This window comes from Chenopodium quinoa, unplaced genomic scaffold (assembly GCF_001683475.1).
Source record: "Chenopodium quinoa cultivar QQ74 unplaced genomic scaffold, ASM168347v1, whole genome shotgun sequence".
NCBI lineage: Eukaryota > Viridiplantae > Streptophyta > Magnoliopsida > Caryophyllales > Amaranthaceae > Chenopodium > Chenopodium quinoa.
The window spans coordinates 2,201,416-2,226,113 of NW_018745065.1; positions in this window are offsets into that span (position 1 = coordinate 2,201,416).

Genomic DNA, 24,698 nt, shown 5'->3' on the forward strand with positions numbered 1-24,698 from the left:
GGTTGAAGTTTAAGGTAATGCTTGAAATATTCCCTACAGCATCAAATTAATCTTATTCCCGGATCACAACTCCCTAATAGACTAGCTTATAGGTGTACCCCTGATGAAGCAAGAGAGCTTCAAAGACAAGTTGGTGAGTTGATTGAAAGAGGATTTGAGAGGGAATCCCTTAGCCCTTGTTTGGTTCCAGCTCTTTTGATTTCGAAAAGGATGGTACATGGAGGATGTGTGTGGATAGTAGGGCCATCAATAACATTACCATCAAGTATCGCTTCCCTATTCCCTGACTTGATGATATGCTTGATGAGTTACATGGTTCCAAGGTGATTTCGAAGATTGACTTGAGGATGGGGTACCATTAAATTCGCATGCGTGAAGAAGATTAGTGGAAGACCGCTTTTAAGACAAAGCAAGGCTTGTATGAGTGGCTAGTTACGCCATTTGGGCTTTATAATGCTCCTAGCACTTTCATGAGGCTCATGAACGAGGTACTTTGCCCCTTAATTGGTAAATTTGTTGTTGTTTATTTTGATGACATACTTGTTTATAGCAAATGTGAACTTGATCATGTTAAACATTTGAGGCAAGTATTTGAAATATTGAGAAGTAGGCGGCTTTTTGCCAAGTTAGAAAAGTGTACTTTTATAGTGGATTGTATTGTTTTTCTTGGTTATGTGATTTTGAATGTAGGGATATCAATGGACCCTAGTAAAGTTGTAGCCATTCAATCTTGGCCAACTCCTACTACTCTCACTTAAGTTAGGAGTTTCCATGGTTTAGCTTCCTTCTATCGAAGGTTTGTGAAGAATTTTAGCACTATTTTGGCCACGGTGACTGAATGCATGAAGAAGGGTACTTTTGAGTGGACACCATCGGCTTAAAGGGCTTTTGTAGACGTCCTCACAAGATCCGGGAGAATGCAACCTCTCGTTTCAACACAACCTATGCCTACTGTACAACAAGTTCCCATACCTATCATCGAAGACAATGACATCGTTAAACAGTTTAAGAAGACAAAAGTTGAGATGAATGTATGGAAGCTCCTGACAACACCTCGAGAACATAGATTGGCTGTAATGAATGCCTTGGATAAAATCGGGATAGATTCTGACACCACTCTTGAGGGACTAGCTAACTTCCTCACAAGTGACCTCCCTAGTCTGATTAATCTAATCACCTTCTCTGATAAAGATTTACCCCCAGAAGGTGACAAACACTACAAGGCGTTAAACCTCACGGTAGTCTGCAAAAGGATGAATGTTCCCATGACTCTTGTAGACAATGGATCAGCTATCAATGGTTGTGCACTTAGGACTGCGAGGATGCTCGGCATAAGGGATGAGGATTTAACTCCGTCCACACAAGGAATAAGAGCTTACAATAATACTCGTCGTCAAGCTCTTGGCAAAATAACCCTAAATGTGACGGCAGGAGCAATAGAACATGCTACTACTTTTCAAGTGGTGACATCAAAGCCTCATTCAATCTGTTGTTAGGACGCCCTTGGCTCCATGATCTAAAGGCCGTCCCTTCATCTCTCCACCAACAAGTGAAAGTCATAGTTGGAGGAATTCCAATCACTATTGACGCTTCGCCGATGAGAATCAAATCCATAGAAAATCCAATCATCAATGTGGAGCACGACGAAGATGACGAAGACCTATGGGGATTTAATGAAGAAGTCTCCTTAATCCAAGAGGATGAAAGGACGTCTCTTTGCCACGACCCCCATTCCAACATGATTATCAATACCATGTTGAAGAAACAAGGACACTTCCCTGGGATGACCTTAGGAAAGAAGAAGGGGATAGCAAAATCGGTGGAGTCACCTGGCCTCCCTAAACTAGATACTTTCGGACTTGGTTTCGAACCGACTCGAAAAGATCTCAAGCAAGCCCAGGACAAGTTGAAAGCACGTAGGGACGCTCACATTCAAAAGAAAGAAATTCCAATGGATCAGTACCCTCTTACGCTTAATGGTCAGTTTATAAAAGAAGGAGAGGACTATCCATGCCATGAACTTCCCGAGCCATTTGTTGTAAATGGCATACGACAACCAGGATTCGAGATTTTCTTGGATTGCTACTTCACTGACGAAATCCCAACTCCTGTCCGTAAGGAGAAAGCACCCCCATGCTTTGACTTTAACGTCATGGGATTACTATTTGGGCGAGAAAAGAATGAGCCAGCTTATGAGGAAGATAACTCCTCACTCATTCAAACGGTCCTACAAAAAAAAAACTTCGACCCCTCGAAGCTAATTACTCCAGCCGAAGGATCATTGCAAGGGTGGCACAAGACTATCAAGGTGACTACTCCGAGTGGAAGGAAGATATCAATCACGACAGGGCAAGGGCCGATGTTCGAAGAGTCGTCGGAGTCAGAGTCCGAGTCAGAGTCTTTCCCTTTAGAATCTTCTAAGTCTTTAGCAATAATGCCTCCCCTTCCTATTTCTTTTCCTAGGTTAGTTAGTGATCCAGTCCCTGAGGACATATCACTCTTTGATGTAATGTTGTTTCTCGTTCTCCTTACTTCTCGTGTTCTTCCCTAACCTAAGATGACAAGCATTTCTTAGCTAACGATGAAAAAGATAAAGAAATTATTAAAGCAATGGAAACACTTGAAAAGAAAACACCAGTAATTGAAGAGACTGAAACAGTCGACATCTCGAATGATTCAACTCATAAAAGCGAAGTTAAAATCGGACTAACGTTGAATAAACAAGAAAGAACCGATTTAATTAACTTACTTAAAGAATTTATCGATGTATTTTCTTGGTCATATGAAGATATGCCAGGCATTAACAGAGAAATAGCTCAACACACTATACCATTAATCCCAGGAATGAAACATGTAAAACAAAAGTTGCGTCGAATAAAACCCGACGTAGCACTTAAAAAAAAAAAAAAGAAGTTCAAAAACAAATAACTGCAGGTTTCATCAGGGTATCTAAATACCCCGAATGGGTCGCCAACGTCGTCCCAGTTCCAAAGAAAGACGGAAGGGTAAGGATGTGTGTGGACTATCGAGATCTAAATAAGGCAAGTCCAAAGGACGACTTCCCTTTGCCACACATCGATATTCTGGTAGACAACACGACAAATCACGCGCTTTTCTCATTCATGGACGGATATGCAGGGTACAATCAGATTCTCATGGCAGAAGAGGACATGGAGAAAACGACCTTTATCACACCGTGGGACACTTACTGTTACACGGTAATTCCATTTGGGTTGAAAAACGCAAGTGCTACTTACCAACGTGCAGCAACTGCCTTACTCCATGACATGATGCACAAAGAAGTTGAAGTATATGTCGACGACATGATTGTGAAATCAAAGGACCGTCCAGGCCATCAAGTAGCCTTAAGGAAATTTTTCGAAAGGCTAAGAAAATATAATATGAGGTCGAATCCATCAAAATGTGCTTTTGGAGTCACCTCGGGCAAACTCTTGGGATACGTCATAAGCTCTAGAGGAATAGAGATAGATCCAACCAAGATTAAAGCAACCATGTCGATGTCACCGCCCAAGACCGAGAAACAAATTCGAGGATTTATTGGCGGGTTCTAATACATAAGTAGGTTCATATCAAAAATGACAACGATATGTGAACCAATCTTCAAAAAGCTCAAGAAGAATGTACTAGTAATATGGTATGATGAGTGTCAAAAAGCCTTTGACAGGATTAAAGCCTATCTCACAAATCCTCCCGTATTAGCGCCAGCACTTCCCGGAATACCTCTTAGGTTATATTTGACGGTTACCAAAGAGACAATAGGAGCCATGCTAGCACAAGAGGTAGAAAGCAAAGAGAATGCAATATATCACCTAAGTAAGAAGATGCTCGAATACGAAACACGCTATATATCGCTCGAGAAATTATGCCTCGCTTTGGTGTGGGCCACAACTAAGTTGAGACATTACATGTTGGTACATACCGTTTTCGTAGTATCCCGATTGGATCCACTTAAATATTTGTTTGAGAAATCAACACTCAATGGACGTATTTCAAGATGGATAGTCAACTTAGCCCAATTTGATGTGCGGTTTATGCCACAAAAAGCTATTAAAGGATCTGTGGTGTCAGACTTTCTGGCAGACTTTCCAATAGAAGACTCGACACCAATACAGGACAATGAATTTCCAGATGAAGATTTAATGGTCACCGAAGATGATACTTGGACCTTGTATTTCGACGGAGCCTCAAATCAAAAGGGATGTGGCGTCGGAGTGCTACTGGTATCACCTAAAGAAGAACACATCCCAATCTCAATAAAGCTTGATTTCGACATTACCAACAACGCTGCTGAATATGAAGCATGCGTGGTAGGCCTTGAAACAGCCCTGGAATTGGGAGTAAATAAGTTAAGGATATTCGGAGACTCTTCTTTGATTATCAATCAAATATCTAAAAGGTGGAAATTAAGGAGCGAAAGCCTAGCCCCTTACCAAACTTATCTGGAAACTCTTACCGATCAGTTAGAGAAGGTAGAATACACATATCTACCTAGAGAAGAAAACCAATTTGCTGATGCCTTGGCAAGATTAGCCTCAATGGTTAGGATTCCCATGGAAATCGAGCAAATGCCTCTAACTATCGAAAAAAGGCACAAACCATCATATATACAGGCTATAGAAGATGACGACTCAGTCCAAGACGAAAAAGAAGAACAAGAAGAAGAACCATGGTACACAGACATACTCAACTATGTCACCAATGGAGAATACCCTCCTCATGCTGACAAAAGAGCAAAGAGAGCAATGAGACTTTTGGCTTCTCAATATGTACTCATAGACAACGAGCTACATAAAAGGGTACCTAAAGGTCGAGCTCTCCTATGCTTAGGAAAGGTGGATGCACAAAGAATAATGAGAATGGTTCACGAAGGAATCTGTGCAACTCATGTAAATGGCAAAATGTTAGTCCAGAAAATAATGCGAGAAGGGTATTATTGGACTACAATGAATAGGGACTGCCATCAATACGTGAAAAGATGCCCTAAGTGTCAAATTTATGCCAATTTACAACATGTTCCTCCATCTTTGCTCTACACCTACACATCACCATGGCCATTCTCTACATGGGGAATTGACATAATTGGCAAAATCATTCCCCCAGGGACAGGAGGCCACGAATTTATTCTAGTAGCAATTGATTACTTTACAAAGTGGGTCGAAGCGCAATCATACGCTAAACTCACTGCAAAACATGTAGCACTCTTTATCGAGAGAAATATCATTTGTCGATATGGAGTCCCACATGAAATGATAAGTGACAATGGAACTCACTTTCAAGCCGAATGTGAAGAATTGCTACATAAGTATGGTATCCAACATCATCATTCGTCCCCTTATAGACCTCAAGCAAACGGAGCAGTTGAGGCAGCTAATAAGAATTTAAAGACTATCATCGAGAAAATGACAGAAAATTATAAGGATTGGCCTGAAAAGCTCCACTTCGCACTGTGGGGTTATCGCACGTCAATCCGTACATCAACGGGAAATACACCATTTTCTTTGGTATACGGAATGGATGCCGTACAACCTGTCGAACTAGAAATAACATCTCTACGCATCGCACTAGAGAGTAAACTTGATGAAGTTGAATGGACTAGGACAAGATATGAAGAATTGATCCTACTCGACGAAAAACGATTAGAAGCTCTACATCACACTCAGTGCTATCAAACTCGTATGGCTAGACATTTTAATAAGAAGGTCAAGACAAGAAATATCGAAGTAGGAGATTTGGTATTAAAAGCATTAAGGAAAAATGTTTTAGATCCAAGGGGTAAGTTTAGACCTAGTTGGTCTGGCCCCTACATTGTCAAAACAATTCTGTCAGGTGGTGCAGCAAAACTAACTGATATGGATGGAAATGAATTCTCAAACATGACCAATCTTGACCAACTTAAAAAATACTACCCATAATTACTAGAGTAGGATACTCAAGAGAGATACGTTAGGCCTGATTCCTTAGGAAAGGATACGTAGGCAACCCTTTAAGGGTGCGACCACTTTATTTTTCGACATCTCCGTGTTCAAGAATCAACTAAAAGACAACAAAAAGTCGGCAGGTTATTGGCGTCGCAGAACAGAGTCTGACGCCAGCCATAAGCCATTAGCGCCAGCCGATGGTATTGGCGCCTGGCGCCAGACCTCAATAGCAAGCGCCAAACTACAATTACTGGCGCCAATTCAGCAATAAAATCTGGGCGAATTTCGGTGTTTTTTCGGAAAATTTTCGACTTCCATACTCGAAGAATTTCTGGAAAATTAATTTTTTTTCGATTTTCATTGCTTTAATAAAATAAATTTAAAGTAACAATTTAATTGAAAGCTGAAATTTCATTAATAAAATAAAATTACATTGTTAATGGAATTTAAATAAGGCTGAAATAAATTAACTTTAAATAAAAATTAACAATCTAATAAATCTAAAGCTAAGCAATGTTTTTAATCTTTCTTTTCCTTTTTAGCTCTTTTCCAATTCTTTTATGTTTCCTCTTCTTCATCCATTACTTTAGCTAGTAGGCATCCTTTAGAGGACCTACATTCAATTTTGGAATAGATTATTTCCCCTTCAGCTAGCACCCCATGCTTCTTTTCCACCCAAGCCTTTTTGTCCGTGGTGTTAGCTTTCCTTTTCCCTTTGTCTCTAGTAGTATTCTTCTTCCTAGGCATTGTAGGTGTTTTGAATTCAATTCTTGCACCTAAGCGTTCTTTGGCCGATGTCACCCTGTCACCTAGACGATTCTTCACATCGGTTCTACCCTGATCAATTAAAGATTTCTTCAGCAACCACTTCTTTACATCATTAGGTAAAGAAGGAGGAACCTTTTGGATAATCACTTCCCATAAGGGTCTAGCGCTCAAGTAAGTGTCGAATCTATCTACTTCTTGAGATACGGGATACTCATATGGAGTACGAAGATCCCCGGAAGGAATATTTTGAAGTAAGTCGTATTGTCTCTTTACCCTGCAAGGATAATAATATGTTACGCGAGACAAGCTTGGAAGATGGCAGAAAGGTTGCTTGTTAACACCAACCATCCTCTCTATTTTCCACCATGGGATGACCCACTTGATAGCAAAATCACGTGATTCAAATACTTTCCTCCACCCATGACGCCCAATCTTAGGGATGAGGTTCTTTCTTCTCACGAAGCTATTGGGAGTATATTTTTCAATGTCGTCCGGAGGGCTAATTAATCCTAGCCTCTCCATTATCCACATCTGTAAAAAAAAAAAAAAAAAAAAATTGCAATGCAAATAAATTATTATTACGATACAAAAATATATTTTTTAATTTCTGTAATTAAAAATATTATTTTTCTAGCTGTAATAAAATTGGAGAGATGCGAAGAGGCGCTTTTGGGTCCCTTTTCAATTCATCTAGACTAATCATAGTCTCTCCAACTATCAATGGCATTGGATTTCTCCCTGATTCAATTTGTTCTAGTACAGTGGTTATAATTGATTGACCCTCGTTATTTTTACCACTACTAAGAAAAAATTGATTTAGCATGCAAAATAAGAACGCCCTTCTTCTATATATATGAAAGGATTCAGAAAGAGGTTTATCAAAATAATAGCGTGCGAATTCTTTCAAATTAACTATATTGACATCTACTATTTTTATAAATCCATATCCTTTAAATTAAAGAAGCGTTCGAAATCCTTATAGTAATATGCATCTACTCTAGGGATTACTACCAGGTCTATTGTAGGGAAGCCTAAGATAACACCAAATTCCTCTGTCAAAGGGCTAATTTCATTATACCCTATTCTAAAACAATGCGTATCGATATTCCAAAATTCTAAAGCTGTATGTATGAAGTCTATGTCTAAATCTACCCCTTTGATGCCATAAATTCCCCCCAAGTGAAATAGATCTAATTCTTTTCTTTCTCTAGCAATAAGAGATCGACACCATTCATGGGTGTATTGGGTGAAGGTTTTAATGGCTAAAGACATGATTATTATTTTTTCTAAAGAGGAGAATAAGTTTTTCACTGGAATTATGAGAAGAATCGGCTGAGCAGGGGGCTATTTATGTACAAATTGCGAAGAATTTTAATCTGAATGAAATACGGAGTCAGCGTCAATTGGCGTCAAAACCCCGACATTGGCGCCACCCTCCAGTGCTTGGCGCCACACGCTAAGTGTAGCGCCTGGCGCCACGCGCCATAGTGTGGCGCCAGCTGGCGCCAAGTCACCATGGCAGCCGCGCGTGATCAGTTTGCGTTTTTGATATTTAACTTGGGTCGGTTAATGACTTTATGGCCCCGTTTAATTTTCCTAAATATTTTTTCTATCTTCTTCCTTAATTAATTAAATATCGCAATTATTTTTAATTTATTTCTTTTTTTTTTGGATTTTATTTTAATTTTCAAAAACCAGCATCTTTTCCGTTTTCTTTTCCTTTTTATTTTTTTATTTTTGGGGGAGAAAGTCGGATAATATCCTCCATCAATAATAATGAAAATGACGGAATTTTTTGCGCAAAATTGGTATCACACTTCTCTTGCGCACACTAACATACACTAACATAATAATAAACAATCAAATGAATTTACGATAACGTAAAAATACAAATGTGTCTAAATAGTGGGTCCAAGGTAAAAGTTCTATACAAAAGTCAAAATAAAATACATATACAGAAACAGACTACGGCGCCGGAGGACGTAGGCCCATCATGCCATAAAACTGCGTCGTACGAGGAGTCAACTCTCAACCAGCTCCAGTCTCCATAGGAGGAGGAAGACTCAAGACAGAATCGCTCCAGCCAAGATCAACCTGAGGCTGAGACCGCGGAGGCTGCTGCGATGACGAGCCAACCTCGTACATCCCACCACCTCTGAAAGCCGAGGTAGCCTCTCCTACCGGTGCAGCAGGAGCACCCTCAGAAGACGATCCCGAGCCCTCAGCAACGTCGGCTCGAGCAGCCTCAGAACGACCACCTCTATCTCCTGACGAAGTACGACGACGTCTCGAGCTAGACCTCGCCGGATCTCTCCGCCCCTTTGGTCTCGTACAGGTGTGAGAAGCGATGGACTAACCAAAGAAGAAGAAGAATTAAATCAGAAACAAGGTAAAACTGAAGCTATAATACAGAAATAATAAGTGAAGAAAGGTTACCTCTCGGACAACGTCATCCCGACGACAGGTAGCCGCGTTCCTCATCCGGACGAGCTGGCTCCGGAAGGCATCTATGCATCGTGCCATAGCCGAAACCACCTCGCGTGAGAACTGTCAGAAAAATAAGTCAGTGAAAATACATGATAACTGAATACAAAATTCTGAATTAAAACTAGGCTTACACTAGTCAAGTGGCAAGGAATCAACCACTCCACGAAGCGCTCGCCCTCGGGAGCTGGAGAAATCATCTCCTCGATCGGCCCGTATATCCCCTGGTAGTGAATGGACATACGGGGCGGCACAAACTCAGCGGGACCATCCTGATAAAACAGAAAGAAATCAGTAAGGTATTACTTGGGGGCTACTTAGCGAAAAATAAAAAGCTAAGAATCTTACCCTCATATCCTCAGCCGGTATAGGGGCTAGAGCTAATAAAGGTAGTAGCTCCTCAGCGTAACACCGCCCTAGGATCACATGGGACTGCCAAAGGGAATCAGATCCCTTGGCCATGCTCGACAACTGTCTCTCGTCAAACATATGACGTGGCGGAGGAGCATGAACGACGAAAACATCAGAAGAGTGTTGTCTAGCAACTCTCTCTCCTAAATACACAACCGTTCCATAGGTCCCCAAAAAATAGCGACGCTCAGCAGAGTACTGTGCGGCTAATCCAGGGACTGTCCAACCGCCCCACGGTCGGTATACTACCTCAGGTCCCTATAAAAAGCACCAACAGGCAAGAATATGTCTAAAATACCACAGAAGAGCAAGATAAACACTAAAAGTCGTACTAAGATGATCCGGCTCCGGACACGTGCAGTAAACATGTCCACATGGTGGCCGCCCCAAGAGGCGCTCACCGGATATCCCCTCGGCGATGGTCTCGCCGGCGCAACGGAAGGAAAGTACTCGTAGAACCAGATCTATAAAAAGTTAAAAGCGTGAGTAAATGCTAACTAATATATAGAGATAAACTTTATAGGGAATAATGTTGACCTCTACAACCTTCGAGAAAGCAGACAAAGCAACATTCGTCCTAAAGGACCGGTGACGACACGAGTCCCTCAGCGCACGAACGAAATCAGCGTAGGTCAAGCTGGCCCAGTCATAAGTCCCGATCCGCTGGAGATTACGGACAGCAGGGAGGTAGTAAAGCAATGCCCTACTACCCTTGTCAGGGGAGAATGTCCCTGACAATAACATCAGCACAAAGATGCGCACCCGCTGCTCTCGGGTGGTCGCATCATCATCAAGAGCCGCTGCCAGCGTCGAGCGGCGAATCCCTCTAGCACTGAACTGAGTCGTCTCGACCTCAGCTCGGGCCCGAATATCAATCGGCCCCAACAACTCCTCGAAATCTAAAGAAAAGACGTCGATCCCACCGTCAAATGGCAACGACACATAAGTGAACTCCAGTCCTGTGATGAGACTGAAGTCTGTAGGGGTGACCATCATCTCGCCCCAGGAAAAATGAAAAGTGTTGGTGGTGTCCTAGAAGAACTCCACCAAAGAGCGCACTACGTGGTGACCCCCGTTGGAGGCGACCATAGCCTCACAGGTCTTGAACAGAGTAACTAGCCTGCAGGACTCCCATAGGAGTCTCGTCTCATGGTCTCTGGCGATATGCATCCTGTACAAGTCGCCTAGACCATCACAGCCAGAGTCGTGATGCCGTGTCCTCCCAGGCTCGGTTCCCCGTCTCACCCTCTCAGAAATATGGTGGACAGGGGCAAAGAACAAAGTCTGCTCGTCCCACTCCGGGAGCCGACCAAGCGAAGTGGACGGCGTGGCGTTGTCCTCCACGGGCTCATGCTCCCGTCTAGACATGCTATATTGTGCAGAATCATCATAAATTAAGGTTCTATATTATCTAAGGTTCGCCTAGCCGCATGATACTATGTTCATAAAATACAGAGTACGTAGTACTAAAACAGAGCACAAATTCAAATTGAGTATGACAGTATTTTTTCAAGCAATCAAACAATTTCTTGCAACACAACAGTGATTATTGTGACAAATTGAACAAGAATTGCTAGCAAAAACGTCAAGAACAAACCACATTGTTCTTCACGACCTTAAGAGGTCCAACAATGGTAGATTGCTCGTTTCTTCACTAAATTGAGTCAAACAAGTCTCAAATTACTCCCAAGGCAATATATAAGCATAAACAAGCAATTTCATGGCATAAAACTTGATAAACAAAGCAAATTGAGCATCATAGAATTCGAATTTTCATAAAATTCGTGAATTAACATGCCAAGAATTCATAAAAACCGGTGTGATTTTGAGGAAAACTTACATAGATCGGGAAAAAAGATGAAAAGAGCTTTGATTTGCAACAAATTTGAGCGAATTCGGTTGAGAAACGAGTGAGCAATAAGCAATTGAAGCTTTTGGTTTCCTCGAGCAGCTTTCGCGACGAACAGAGCCAAGAAATGAACCAAAAACAGGAATTTAAAGAGAATCCCGTGCTGGCGCCAGTCCCTAGGCATTGGCGTCACCATCTGGGCTTGGCGCCTGGCGCCAACATCAGCGCCTGGCGCTGATGGTTTTTTAGCGACGACAAAGCACCCAGCCACTTGTTGGGGTTGTGCTAGCCTTCTGCAACATATTTTTGGGTTCCTTGGTACGCTAGTTAGCCCCTCTAAGCAATTTGACATGATTAAGTAATCGGCTTGATTACATGAAGTGATCGACCTGATAAGAGATCGTCTTACTTAGCTTAAAGCGCCTAAGCATTGGCTCATTAGCAAAAGGCACCGACATATAGGTTCAAGAGCAAAGGGCACCGACATACAGGTTCAAAGAAAAAGAACGCCGACGTACAGGCATAGCGAAGGCAAAGTTCAGGCGAACTTTTTAATGATCGACAGGCGTGGATCTTCGGTAATTTCCTTTGGAAAATTATCGCATCAAATGAGGATGACTTCAAGAGAAGATATCTTCGACATCATTCCCTAGCTTGCGGAAAGTTGTCACAAACAACTGAAGGTAATTTCGGGCGAAGTTGTCTTCGATCATATACCCTTAGGTATGGAAGATGATCATAATGCAGATAAGAATTATTTCAAGAGGAATAGTTTTCGATAGTATTCCCTTGGACGTGGGATATTGTCAATGCGGATGAGAATTATTTCAAGAGAAATAGTTTTCGATAGTGTTCTCTTGGACGTGGAATATTATCAATGCGGATGAGGATTGTTTCGAGAGAAATAATCTTCGGTAGTATTCCCTTGGACGTTGAATGTTATCATAGCGGGGAGGATAGTTTCAGGCGAAGCGATCTTCTAATTTGGAAGCAGTTATAGGCGTAGCAGTTTTCAAGTGGGATGACATTCTCTAGCTTGCAGGAGGTCATCAAAACAACAGAAAAGCGGCAGCAAATCGGTTACTTTCAGAGACGTGTGCTCGACGGTGCAAGATACGCGTTTCTTAACTCTTCTATCTGTTTAATTAATGCTAGTTTGCAGGTATCGGCATTATAAGATTGATTTAGGATCGCAGAACGTTCTGAATCATTCCCCGTCCCTATTGATACTTTGACTTTCGTTTTTCGAAACTTGCGTTTCTCCAAACTCAGTCAAAGTGGGGGCTTTTGTAGGCACCCATTTGTGTCTCCCCAAAACCAAACCCGTGATGAGTACCTTTCACGTCAAATCGAATGAAACAAAGTGTGGAAAGGTCTAGTGTTGCGGAAAGTTTTGTTTCTTTTCTCTTCTCTCTGTTTTTGAAAACTTTATTTTAAGAAAACAGCCAATCCAGTTTGGTTGGTCCATGATATGGGTCCAAAAGTGGTGTAGTTGGATGGGGCTTGCAAAGACCTTTCCAACGATATATTATAAGCCCAATTCCGATGAATATTGAGGAAGTTATGGCTAATTTACTAAACTGGGCCTGGTTTGAGCTTTATGTACGGCCCAATGATCTAGGGGAGGGTCTAATATGATTTATCATTCCTAATGCAATTAGGAATGGTTTTAGTCTTCTAGAATCTTCTAGAAGGTTCTTTTCATTCCTAATTCAATTAGCATTGATAAGTTGACTTTGTTGACTTTTCAGAGTTTTAATCAAGATCAATTAGCATTTTCAAAGAAATTATATTATATTATCTTCCAGTACGGGAAATTTATCAGATTTTTGAAAATGCGTTGAAATCCAGTTTGGCGTCCAACCCCAGGCCTTGGCGCCTGGATCCAGGCTTGGCGCCAGGCGCTAGCCACCGGTGCCTGGCGCCAGCTAGCCAGGGTTGGCGCCAATCTTGTTTTGCGATCGTCATACTCTGTTTTGTTAAATTATCTTTTTTGGCTGATTTTCTCTATAAATATCGTATCAAAAACTCCATTTTCATTCACCAATTTTCAGGAATTCTCTTCATTCACAAGCTTTCATTCACAATTCATCATCTACATCTCTTATTCATCATCTACATTCTCTCATTCATCAATTCTCAAACATTAGTTCTTTAGCATTCTTTTCTTTCCTTAAATTCTTTCTTGCTTTTTCATACAAAATTCCGCATTCACAAGATCTAGAAGCACCTAGCCATATTCGAAGTTGCCTTCGCCCTAGACGTGAAAGGTTTAATTTCTGAGGGTTTGGTCCCAAATCTCTATTTCAATTATTTAATTGTTTGATTATTTTCCTTGAAGTTACTAACGTGTGTATTTTGTTATTAAAAAGTGATACGAAGCATCAAAGTAAGTACTTTATTGGTTTTTGTTGATATTATGATGTAGAAATCATGTTTAAATTGTTATTATGATTCCTAGTATCATGTTTAGGGAAAAGGTTATAATATCAAATATGCTAATTATGATTCCTAGGATGCTTCCTATTTTCTTCCTAATAATTGTGATTGTTAGTATCATGTTAGGGTTAAAGATTTAATTTTTATTGCTTAGTGACATGCTAGGGTTTGTTATTAATCTTGTTAGTATCATGCCTAGGATCTTGCTACTTTTATTATGCTTTAATATTAACATGAACATGATTATGATTATAATTGATATAATTTATGATGATGATTATTATTATTTTGATTATGATTATTTATTATGATAATTATTATTCATGATATTGATTATTTATTGTGTTGCTTGATTATTTATTCTTTATTGCTTGATCACGCCTTTTATGCATGTTTAAAGGGAATTTGCACTTGTAATCGTGCTTAATAAGATAATTAATAATCTTGTTAGGTTAATTGTGATTATAAATTCAAGTGATCGCCAATAATAGATTTATTTGTGCATTAATATTCAACCAACATAGATAAACAGGTTTAGGGTTAATCCTATTGATTGCATGTTAGTCAGAAAGCGCACATGAATACGAGCAGAATAAAGTAGAGGCCTATTTTTAGGGCAGGTTCAATCTCTTTTAGGTTGGATTTGTACCATCATCCCCGAACCTTATTTGGTTCATGACCTTATGGAGTTGACGATCTCTTGGATCGTTAAGGGGAGTAACCTTCACCTCGTGAACGGTTTACAAGTTCCTTAAAAACTTGTTAGCGACTCTTTTCCTCTATCTTCTTCCCTTTTGGACGCCACCGTACTTTAGTGTATGATCACAGTGGGGTTCAAGCTAGTGGGATTTTAAAGGCTTGAAATTATTCCCTACAAAGATCATCTTCAATCCTAGTAGCCACAGAACAGACCTTTTGGAAAGTGTCTAAACTAAGATAACGTAGATGTTTGTTGTACTTTTCATGATAATTGTCAATTAACTTTTGTACTAAATCGAGTTCAGTGGCCTTTGGGCAAGTTGAGCCGCCTTTTCCCTCCATCTACCATAGAAAGCAAGGAAACCTTCATCGTCGCTTTCTTAAGAATTTCAGGTTCACGTAGAGTCGATTTAAACTCTACATTACTCTCATATTGGGTAATGAAAGCCGAGAATATATCTTCCCATGTTGTTTTGAATTTTGGATCTAGCCTAAAGTACCACTCTCTCGCGGTTGGGTCTAGGGATAAAGGGAAATTAAAAGCATAAAGTTTAGGATTAACTCCCTTTAAAGCCATAGTGCCAGTAAAACACATTAAATGGTTTTGTGGATTATTTATCACCTTTAATATTGGCAAGTCCGTAGCTACGAACTTTTCTGGTAAAGTGAGTCATGTAGGAGGTGCAAACTTTTTTGCGTCGAACTACTTGTTCCCCATTGTAATACGAAGAAAAAGCTTCTCTAACGAATTTTCTTTGATGGATAGTTGTTCCATATTTTGTTGCAAGGCTAAAGCTTTGGTATTTTTCTTTTCAGTTTTTTCAAGTTTCTTAATTCTTTTCTCCTCAACCTCTTGAGCCTTTTCTTCTCTCATGCGAGCAATCTCATCTTGAGGTTGCTCTATGGTTGACATTGTTGTTGGACTAGAACGTTTTGTAGAGGGAAGGAAGTTTGAAAGGGGTGGATTGTTTGATGGTAAAATTAGAATGCAAGCGCCCGGGAGACTTTGTTCCCAAGCTTGAAAATCGGCTCTAAAAGAACTACGAAAGGATAAGTAAATCAATACGCTTGTTTAGGAGACAAAAAGAAGAGGAAAGAACACAAGATATATTCGAACGGATAACATCACCTTTAAACAATTCTTCAATGAAGATATTATTTGAACGAGCCAATTTGTTTTTCGAAAAAACCAAAAAGGCTCGTAATAGTAGGCGCGCGCAAGTAACTAGGCTGCGCACGGAAGGCGCGCGCATCCAAAGCTCTTATGTTGGTTGTGGTCACGCAACTCAATGAGTTGCGCATGCCACCTGCTCATGCAACTTTTTTTTAATTCGAGTAGTTTTTTTTTGTTTTGTATTTCATCATTTTTTTGTTTTTATTTATGTTTTTTTTTGTTACCCCTCGAATACGGCTCAAAATTACAAAGGCACAACTTTGTAATTGGGAACCTAAACCAAGTTAAAAGGAAGAAAAAAAGCTTTCCTAAACACGCCACACATAGTCATGTAATCATATAATCATACAATAAGCCAAGGTTCACACAATGCCATTCTAAGGTCATAAGCTTGGTGTCCAAAGGTACCATATCTTAAGGAACGATGCACAAATCAATCACTCAATGTGTTGACTCATGACATAGCCCTCCTAACATTTTGTTATCGATATGGGTGGGATGATTGTTATTAATTTCAGGATAGAAGCCTAGTGTTGGAAACCCCTATTCAATGAGCCAATCCCCAAAGGTTAAAGTGTGCTACGATTATGCATGATGTAATGTTGCTTGTTTGGTTTTTACTTTTGTGAAAAAGGAAGATATTATGCGTTCTTGTCTTGCTCTCTAACTAGAGATTATCCAAGTTAATTCTCGTTACAATCCATAGGCAACCTAGTATTGGAAACCTTGAACCATAACTAAGAACTAATCTTGCATTGTAACCTCTAAGTCCCAAGTTGAGTCGCCATTGTAAGGAGGGTGTTCCCATCGTAGGGGATCTTTCTCCTTAGATGCCCATGGCCATTTAAAAGCCTAGGACTTTATACTTGTTAGGGTATATTAGGATTTGAATTCCTGACTGTTTAGGGGACCTTGAATTAGAAATGATCCTCTCATCACGCTTTTTTGTAAAAAATAAGTAGGAGTCGCCAATGGGTTTTAAGAAAACTCATAAACCTCTTTCATGCCTTTTTACCAAGTAGAGTTCAAGGGATAATTAGCACGAACCGTAATTTTACCCATGCCCAAATTGGTCTACATGTCCTAGAAATGAGTTCGGGAGCGAGGGTACTAAAATAATGTTCCTTTTAGGGAGGAATCGTTATTCTAGCCCTAGTTATGGCCTCTACTAGCTCTTCCTTTTTCGCAATTTCATCACCAAAAAATATATGCAACTCGATACCTCAAACTAAGTTAGTTGATTTTATTTACATGCATTGACCACGTAGGAATTACATTGCAAAATCATTATTCTTTATTTAATTCAAATTCGTGAGAAGAACAAAATAAACAAGATTCGCCTTGGCTTAAGTGATCAATCAACAATTAATTACTCATTTCTATTCTTATTTAACGCAAGATACCATGTGGAATTGATTAATTAGAAATCCGTTTAAAGTTATCAAACAACACTAATTAATTAATGGGTTTTTCTAAGCTATACCCCTAAGGTATTTGAGAATCTAAGGTGTACCCATGCTTTTTCAAGTGTCTAAGTTGTGCCCTTCAACTTCTTATCAATACTAAAATGTACCCTTATAAGTTGTTTAAAAGTTATTTGAGAGTGTGATTTCGTGGCTTCAGTTTTCATTATTAGGGTTTCGATGGCTAAGATTTCTTTCTCCTACTATTTCCTTACCTTTATCATATTTCTATTAAATTTATAGTTAACTTTAGGTGACGTGGGAATCCCAAGGAGGGTACCATTCATTAATGGTAGTGAGTTGAGGGGCACAACTTAGAAACTTGAAAAAGCATGGGTACACCTTAGAAATTCGAATACCTAAGGGGTATAGCTTAGAAAAACCCTTAATTAATTAAAGTTGTTTTTAATAATATAAATAAAGGTGATTGAACTAAGTGCTCGGGAATTTACCACTTCTCTTCGCTAGATCTTCGTTTTTAACACTTATGGACTCCTTGTTCGGGAACCTCCACCGTAGTAGTATTAAAAGATGTGAGTGTTTAGGACAAGAGGGTTTGGTAGCACACAAGTTCACGTAGTTTCTTCCAGCGTTTTAGGTTAATTTCTGTCTGTTTGAGCCTCGTATTATGCTAGAGAATGGGTAAGATTAGGGTTTTGAACATTATGCCGCAGAAGGTGTCGAGCGCATTTGAAAGGGTTGCGAGCAACAGCCATAGGCAGCGCAACTGATTGTCTTGTGCGCAGTATTATGGTAAGATTCGATTTCATATTTTTATGAAATTCTAAATCTTCCGCAAGTGCATCACTAGCAGTTGCGCTGGGTGTTGCGCGCAACCTTGTGAGTTGCGAGCGCCAGACCAGCGCGACTCATTAAGATGCGCGCGGATTTATCTGCGGCTGCGTTCTTTTTAACCTAGGCGCCTTTAAATCCGTCATTTATGAGTTTAAGCTCGGGGTTAAGCCTAATTATGATCGGGCTTAGTTGATTGGACCTTAATGCTTTTGTTTTTGGGTTAAGCTAGCTTATTTCCATGTTCTTGCAATTCAACCAGTTATTCATAAGTGTTCTTCACGTTAATCTAACATGAAGATGATTTTATTAATCGTCATTGCACTTCCTGTCAGGACAGGAGGCCAAAAGTAGATGTCTATAATGGCAAAGATTGAACGAACTAATTAGTCAACTCATAGTTGTCTGACCAAAGTAGTATAAAGAATGATTAAGCTTAAAAGCCAGATGTTAAATGACATCAGGCGGTTGATAATTGAAATTCTGAGTTAGATTATCTAACGAAATTGTACAAGTTTCCCTAATGGGGCAAACGAACAAAATGCAATGGATTGCAGGTACCCCAGACGGCCCTAAAGTTGTCTGGGGACCATCTGTCACGCGGACCATTTGTCCCCAAACTCATCAACAACCAGGCGTCAATTTGTTTTCTAATTTATCGAAAGATAGTTTAACTAGATTTCGTATAACCCAGACGGAGGAATAGGGCGTCCAGCTAATTTCCTGGTTGGTTAAAACGGCTACTTATTAGTTTTGTGGACGACTGTGTACTTGGTTTGGGGGCAATCAAAACTGTAATTGATTGACTTAGGAACATTTCATACTTCTTAAAGTATAAAAAGTTCCAAGTCAATCAATCAAAGAAGTACTTAAACCAACCACATAGCCACAAGGGGAAAAAGTAGCTGGTATACTGATTGTCGCATACTATAAAAAGATAGGCAAGAATTACAACATTTAAGTGCAAAAATTTAAACAAATTTATTAAGACGACTCAATCGAAAAATTTCATTTCAAAACGGGTCAAGGCCGGGCAATATTGTTAACCAGATATACATCCGGAAGAAAACAAACTAATAATTGTCACCTGACTCCTTAGTCGGTAAAATACAAAGATACTCAGCTCACATGATGGCGAAGGTAAGTTGGCATACAACCGCGAAAAAACAAAAGGGAGGCTGAGCTAAGACTGTTGGGTCTACTTCAGCTGGTCCCGGCCCGTTGGGAGGTTTGCATCATTTTACCCAGCCGGGTTTTGATCATTTTAGACTTGATCAGCCTCGACTTCATTAGTCTGGACTTGATCCGCCTAATCAGCAGTCAGCTCTTCCTCGTCGTCAGAAACCTCATAGCCTTGCTCTAAGGCCCATGCCTTAAAAGGAGGCGGAGCTTGCTCATTCAGCGCTTGAGCATCATACACCGCAGTGGCATAATAATACCTTAGCTTGAAAACCTCAAACTCTACGTTTGGGTGGAGCAAACTCCAGGCAATCCGCAGGCGGGCTTCAATGTCCTCCTCATTTTCAGCAACTAGCCGATTTTGCTCTTTGGCAATCTCATCTTGTTGCTTATTCCTTAGTTGAACAAGCTCGACACCAAAGCGGCTGACGTCCCCCCTTGAGATCTTATTGGGCGTTTTTTAGAACCAGCTCAAGCTTGGATACCCGATTATTGGAGGCGTCATTAGCAGTCATCAAATTTTTAATCATCTCCTCCCATTGCAACTCAACTACTTTAATTTCAACATCACACATTGTTTTACTATATTGAGCAGAGTTGAGAGCTTAGGTGGCCCTCTGTTTAGCATCATTTACCTCTTCATGCTTCCGCCTGAAGGGGACCCTTAGCCCGTCTACCCTCAGTATCACCTAAAAAGGTGGGGGTCAAACGGTTAGCTAAACACTTGAAAATTTTAAAGGAAAAATCTTGAAGTACTAAGTGATTACTAAGTTATCTCAGCCACAAGGCCCTGGATTCTGTCGAAATCCACCGCTTATACATCAAGCATAGAATGCTTCTCTGTCCTAGTCAGAGTCCTCACCATCCTCTTGGCAAACGCCTGCATGTCAGGCAGCCCTAAGGGGGTATCTGCACCAAAAGAAGTACTTGTGGGAAAGCAACACAAGCAGCGCCCGACTCATGTCGGTTGCCCATCGAACCTCTAGATGGGCTGACCCGAGTCTTGACTCGCATAAGTCAAGTGGCCAAGAGAGTTCGATTCATGTCTTACCTTGGGTGCGAAGCTGAGAAGACTCAACCCCTTCGGTCGCTGCAGAGCCGACTGCAACAGTGAGTGGCTCGCCACTCTTTAATGTTGTAGAAGCATCTGGTTGTTTCCCAGCAACTTTCTCTGAGCTTTCGCTCATAGATTTCATCACAGCCGGGCTTTTACAAAGGGTTGTGGGTCTATTTGGGTTGGCTGAAGAGGTAGAGCGAGGAGGGTCCTCCCTTCCCGTCTTAGCCGGGGTTTTGTTCAGATCATCCCCCGTCTGCTTGAACAGCTTTGTAGTAGAGCAAGGAATTGATTTTCTTCCACCCTACAAATGAAAAACAAGTTATAGTCGGCAAATTTCCAGATCAAGGGAAAGGGGTACAACCGGTAAATGGCAGGCGGACTTACCCCTTCTTTCTTAGCCTCCTTGGCCTCCAAGGTGGCTCTCCTCTCAAGCAACTGCTCCTTTCTCAACTGAACAGCCAACTTTGCAGGCGTTTTGTCTAGAGTAACCATGTTCTTTGCGTCTTCTGTTAAAAGAAAAAAGAGAGAAAGGAAAAAGTTGGTTAAAAAGACCAATAAAACAGTTAAGATAAGGCATTAATATAGATGGCAAATTTCCGGATGTATAGTAAGTTTACCTTGTGGGAACATGGAGCTAAGCCCACAGGCGAAAAGGAAGGCCTCATCCTTTAAAAAGTCCGGACGGGGTATCCAGTTCTTAGGGACAATTATTAGGTCCCATCCTCCAAGGGCTCGGTCTTAGTTTCAAAGAATCCGGGCCCCATTATTTGATCATAGGCCCTATGTGGAATTCGGGAAGGGCCCATTTCTTCCCAAGTAATGTCGGATCCTTATTGTACCGGTGCAAGAATTGGTTGTGTTCCAACTTCGGAGAGGAGATTAAATAAAACTTCTCCTTCCAGCCGGACCATTTGGACGGTTTATCCAAAGACATCAGTTGTTGCAGGGTGGATGGTTAGTGTGTACCACGCCCCATACCCGCCTAGAGCTCAGTATGTTGATCCATGAGTTGGGGGTAAGTTGGCAGATTCCTAAGTCATACCTCTTCAAAATTCTTTAAATATCCCTATGAAGGGGAAAGCGGAAGCCGCTCTAATCACGGCTTTATAGCAGCCAAAATAGTTGTCAACATTTTCAATGTTGTCCTCCAGACAATTGTTGCCTCGGCAGGCAGAACTTCTATCCTCCGGCCTTCCCTAACCAGATGAGCCTCTATAAAAGCTCGGAAGCTACTCCTCAAGACCGCCAGGTCTCTAGAAAGCATCTTTGTTTGCAAGGGATTTGACAGGACCGGCCCTCTGCTGCTACTAGTGAGCCGCAATATCCTCCAGATCAAAGCCCGATGCTTCTGATCCAGATCTTTCGAAAGCTTCCTCACAGCCTAACTCCTCTTCACCTGAGGCTTGGGATGAGGCATCATCATCACCACCTGTCTCCCCCAAAATTAAGTCACTGGGGGTTGAAGGGGTGCCACCCGGAGAAGATCCCGCCTGCTCCTCCGAACCCTTATATTCCTAATCAGGAATAATTTCATTAGCGGGCACTTCCCGAGAGCGTCGCTTTCTAGGCTAGATAGCCATCTGTTTGACTTTGGCCATTGTGTCTTGCATAGACATAGAGACGGAGGGGTTCAAGGATAAGCAAAGCAGGTCCGAATGTCCCAAAAAGGCACTCTTGGTTCTAGATACAACCGTACCAGGGGACTGGCTGAAAGACCTAGGCAGTGCCGTGTGTGTCGATTGACCATTTTTATTTTGGAAGTCTAAGCATACAAACAGAAAAGTACAAAAATCTTGAAGAGAGTAAAGGCGGTTACCTTTTACTTGACTCTGTAAATCTGAAAACTGCTACAAACGGTGACCGAATGTGTTCCTCGAAACGCAGACGAAATTTTTGACACTCGCTATAGGCGGGGGCAGAGTCTCTCTCTCTCTAGAATTCTCTTTTTCTCTCTCTAAGAAGTAAAAATGCTTTGTGAAAGTGAGAGGGAAGAGGGGGGTAAAACCCTTCTAGGGCATCCCCGTCACACCCTAGAAGGTGAATAGTCTTTTTACTGTTCACCACTCCCGGAATGTCGTGTATCATAGGTACCACGTGGCCTGCCACATGCTACCTGTGAGGGGAAAATGTTTTGGAGGATAAAAATACCCTGTCCATGTGGACCAATCAGAGAGGGCCACGTGTCCAGCCTAGGTAAGTCCATTTGGGCCAATTCCCAGCTGACACATGTCACCCCCAGATATCTTCTAGAATTGCGACCTTCAAGGCCTAATTCCCAAGAACGTCGCAAGTTGCAAAAAGGCGTAGCCCGCCAAATCTAGGTCAAGTGACTTAAGAGATGGCACTTTTCCCAACGACCCTATAAATAGGGAGATATCCCCTATTTTGGGGACACATTCAATCATTTATTACACCTACCCTACATTCTCTTACATCAGAGAAAATACTTGAAGATCCTCTTTACTTTCTGCACCTCTTTCATTCTCCTACGCGTTCTAACTTGATCGTCGGAGGCGGAGCCTTTACCATCCGAAGTCTCTGTTATTTTGTAGGTATAGGCGCAGTCGGATCAGTCTCTGAGTTGTAACTCTTCCGAGGGACAAAAACACCCAAAAAAAAAGTAATGTAAAACCATGTATGGATACAATTTTCTACTAAGATCTTCTCATAAATTAATCTTCAACAAACCACCAAAACCAATATCAGTAACATCATCTATTTTTTTTCAATGAATAATTTAACCATCTTGGTGATTGTTGAAGTAATACATTGGCTTCCAATAGAAATGTTTGACAAACCATCTTCTACAATATTGCTGAAAATTAATCAATTAAAAAATGTTAAATAAAGAACAACACATTTCCATTTTGAATCAAGAATATGTAAAATGAAATACCTAAAATCGAATCATTCCTTTACAATATTTCTGTTTTGTATTAAAAAAAAAGGAAAAGTAAAATCATAAACTAAAAAAGAAAACATATAACTCAACAATGAAACATTTCAGACAAACCAAATAAATTATATAAGTTAACTTAAATAACAAATAATCCAAATTATATTTTCATTTGTTGCCTTATGTGTTTCATGTTAGTTGATATGTATTAGCAAAATACATTAACAAAATCATATCCGCTAACATAAGATAAGTAAGATAACAATTCATCCATTTTAGAAACATATAAGCTAACAAACAGAGAATATCAACAAATAAAGAAAATCATATAAGCATCAATATTAATATAAATATATCAGCCAAACAAAAAAATATATATAAGCTAACAAACATTAAAAAAATAAGACAACTTCAAAAACATTTGAGATAACCAAAAAAAAAAAGAGAAATATCAGCCAACAAAAGATGCATATAAGCCAACTGATTGAACATATAAGCCAACAATTAAAACATAAAAGCCAATAAAAGTAACATGTAACCTAACAAATTAATCATATCATTTAATAAAATGAATCATATAAGCCAACAATTAAAATATACATAACAACCAAAAAAAAAATATATAAGTCAACTAAAAAAACATAAAAGCCAAATGATGTCTGATATCAGCCAACAAAAGAGATAATAAAACACATCAATCAACAAAAAAGATATTATATTAGCCAGCCCAAAAACCATATCATCCAACAGAAGAAAAATATCAGCCAACATACTATACATATCAACCAACAAACAGAGAATATCAGCACATAGAGAAATCATACAAACCATCACTATAAACAAATAAATCATATAAGCTAACAGAGATTAAAAATAAGTCTACTTTAAAAACATGTAAGATAACAAATAAAGTATATATCAAATATTAAACAGAACATATCGGCCACAAAGAGAACATTTAAGCAACCTAAGAGATACATATAGGCCAACAAGAGGAGTATATCAGCCAATAAAACATACATATCAGCCAACAAAAGGAGTATATCAACAAACAAAAGATACATATAAGCCAACAAAAGAAGTGTATCAGCTAACAAATGAAGTGTATCAACTAACAAAAAAAAAGGCAACGCAACAAATTAAACATATTAACTACCAAAATGAAACATATAAGCAACAATTAAAATACTCATAACAGCCAACAAAATAAATATATCAGTCAACTAAAGAAGCATAAAAGCCAAATGTTGTCTAATATCAACCAACTCAAAACCAAATCATCCAATATATGAAACATATCAGCCAACACATGAATTATATCAGCCGACAAATGAAGTGTATCAGTCAACAAAAAGAATATATTAGCCAACTCAAAAACCAAATCATCCGACATATGAAATACATCAGCCAACACATGAAACATATCAACCAACAAGTAAAATATCAATCAATTCATAAAACAAAAAAGTATTCAAACGACCTAATAGAATATATAAACCAAATATATATAACATATTATCCAACCAAATAAATTAATAATATAACTTA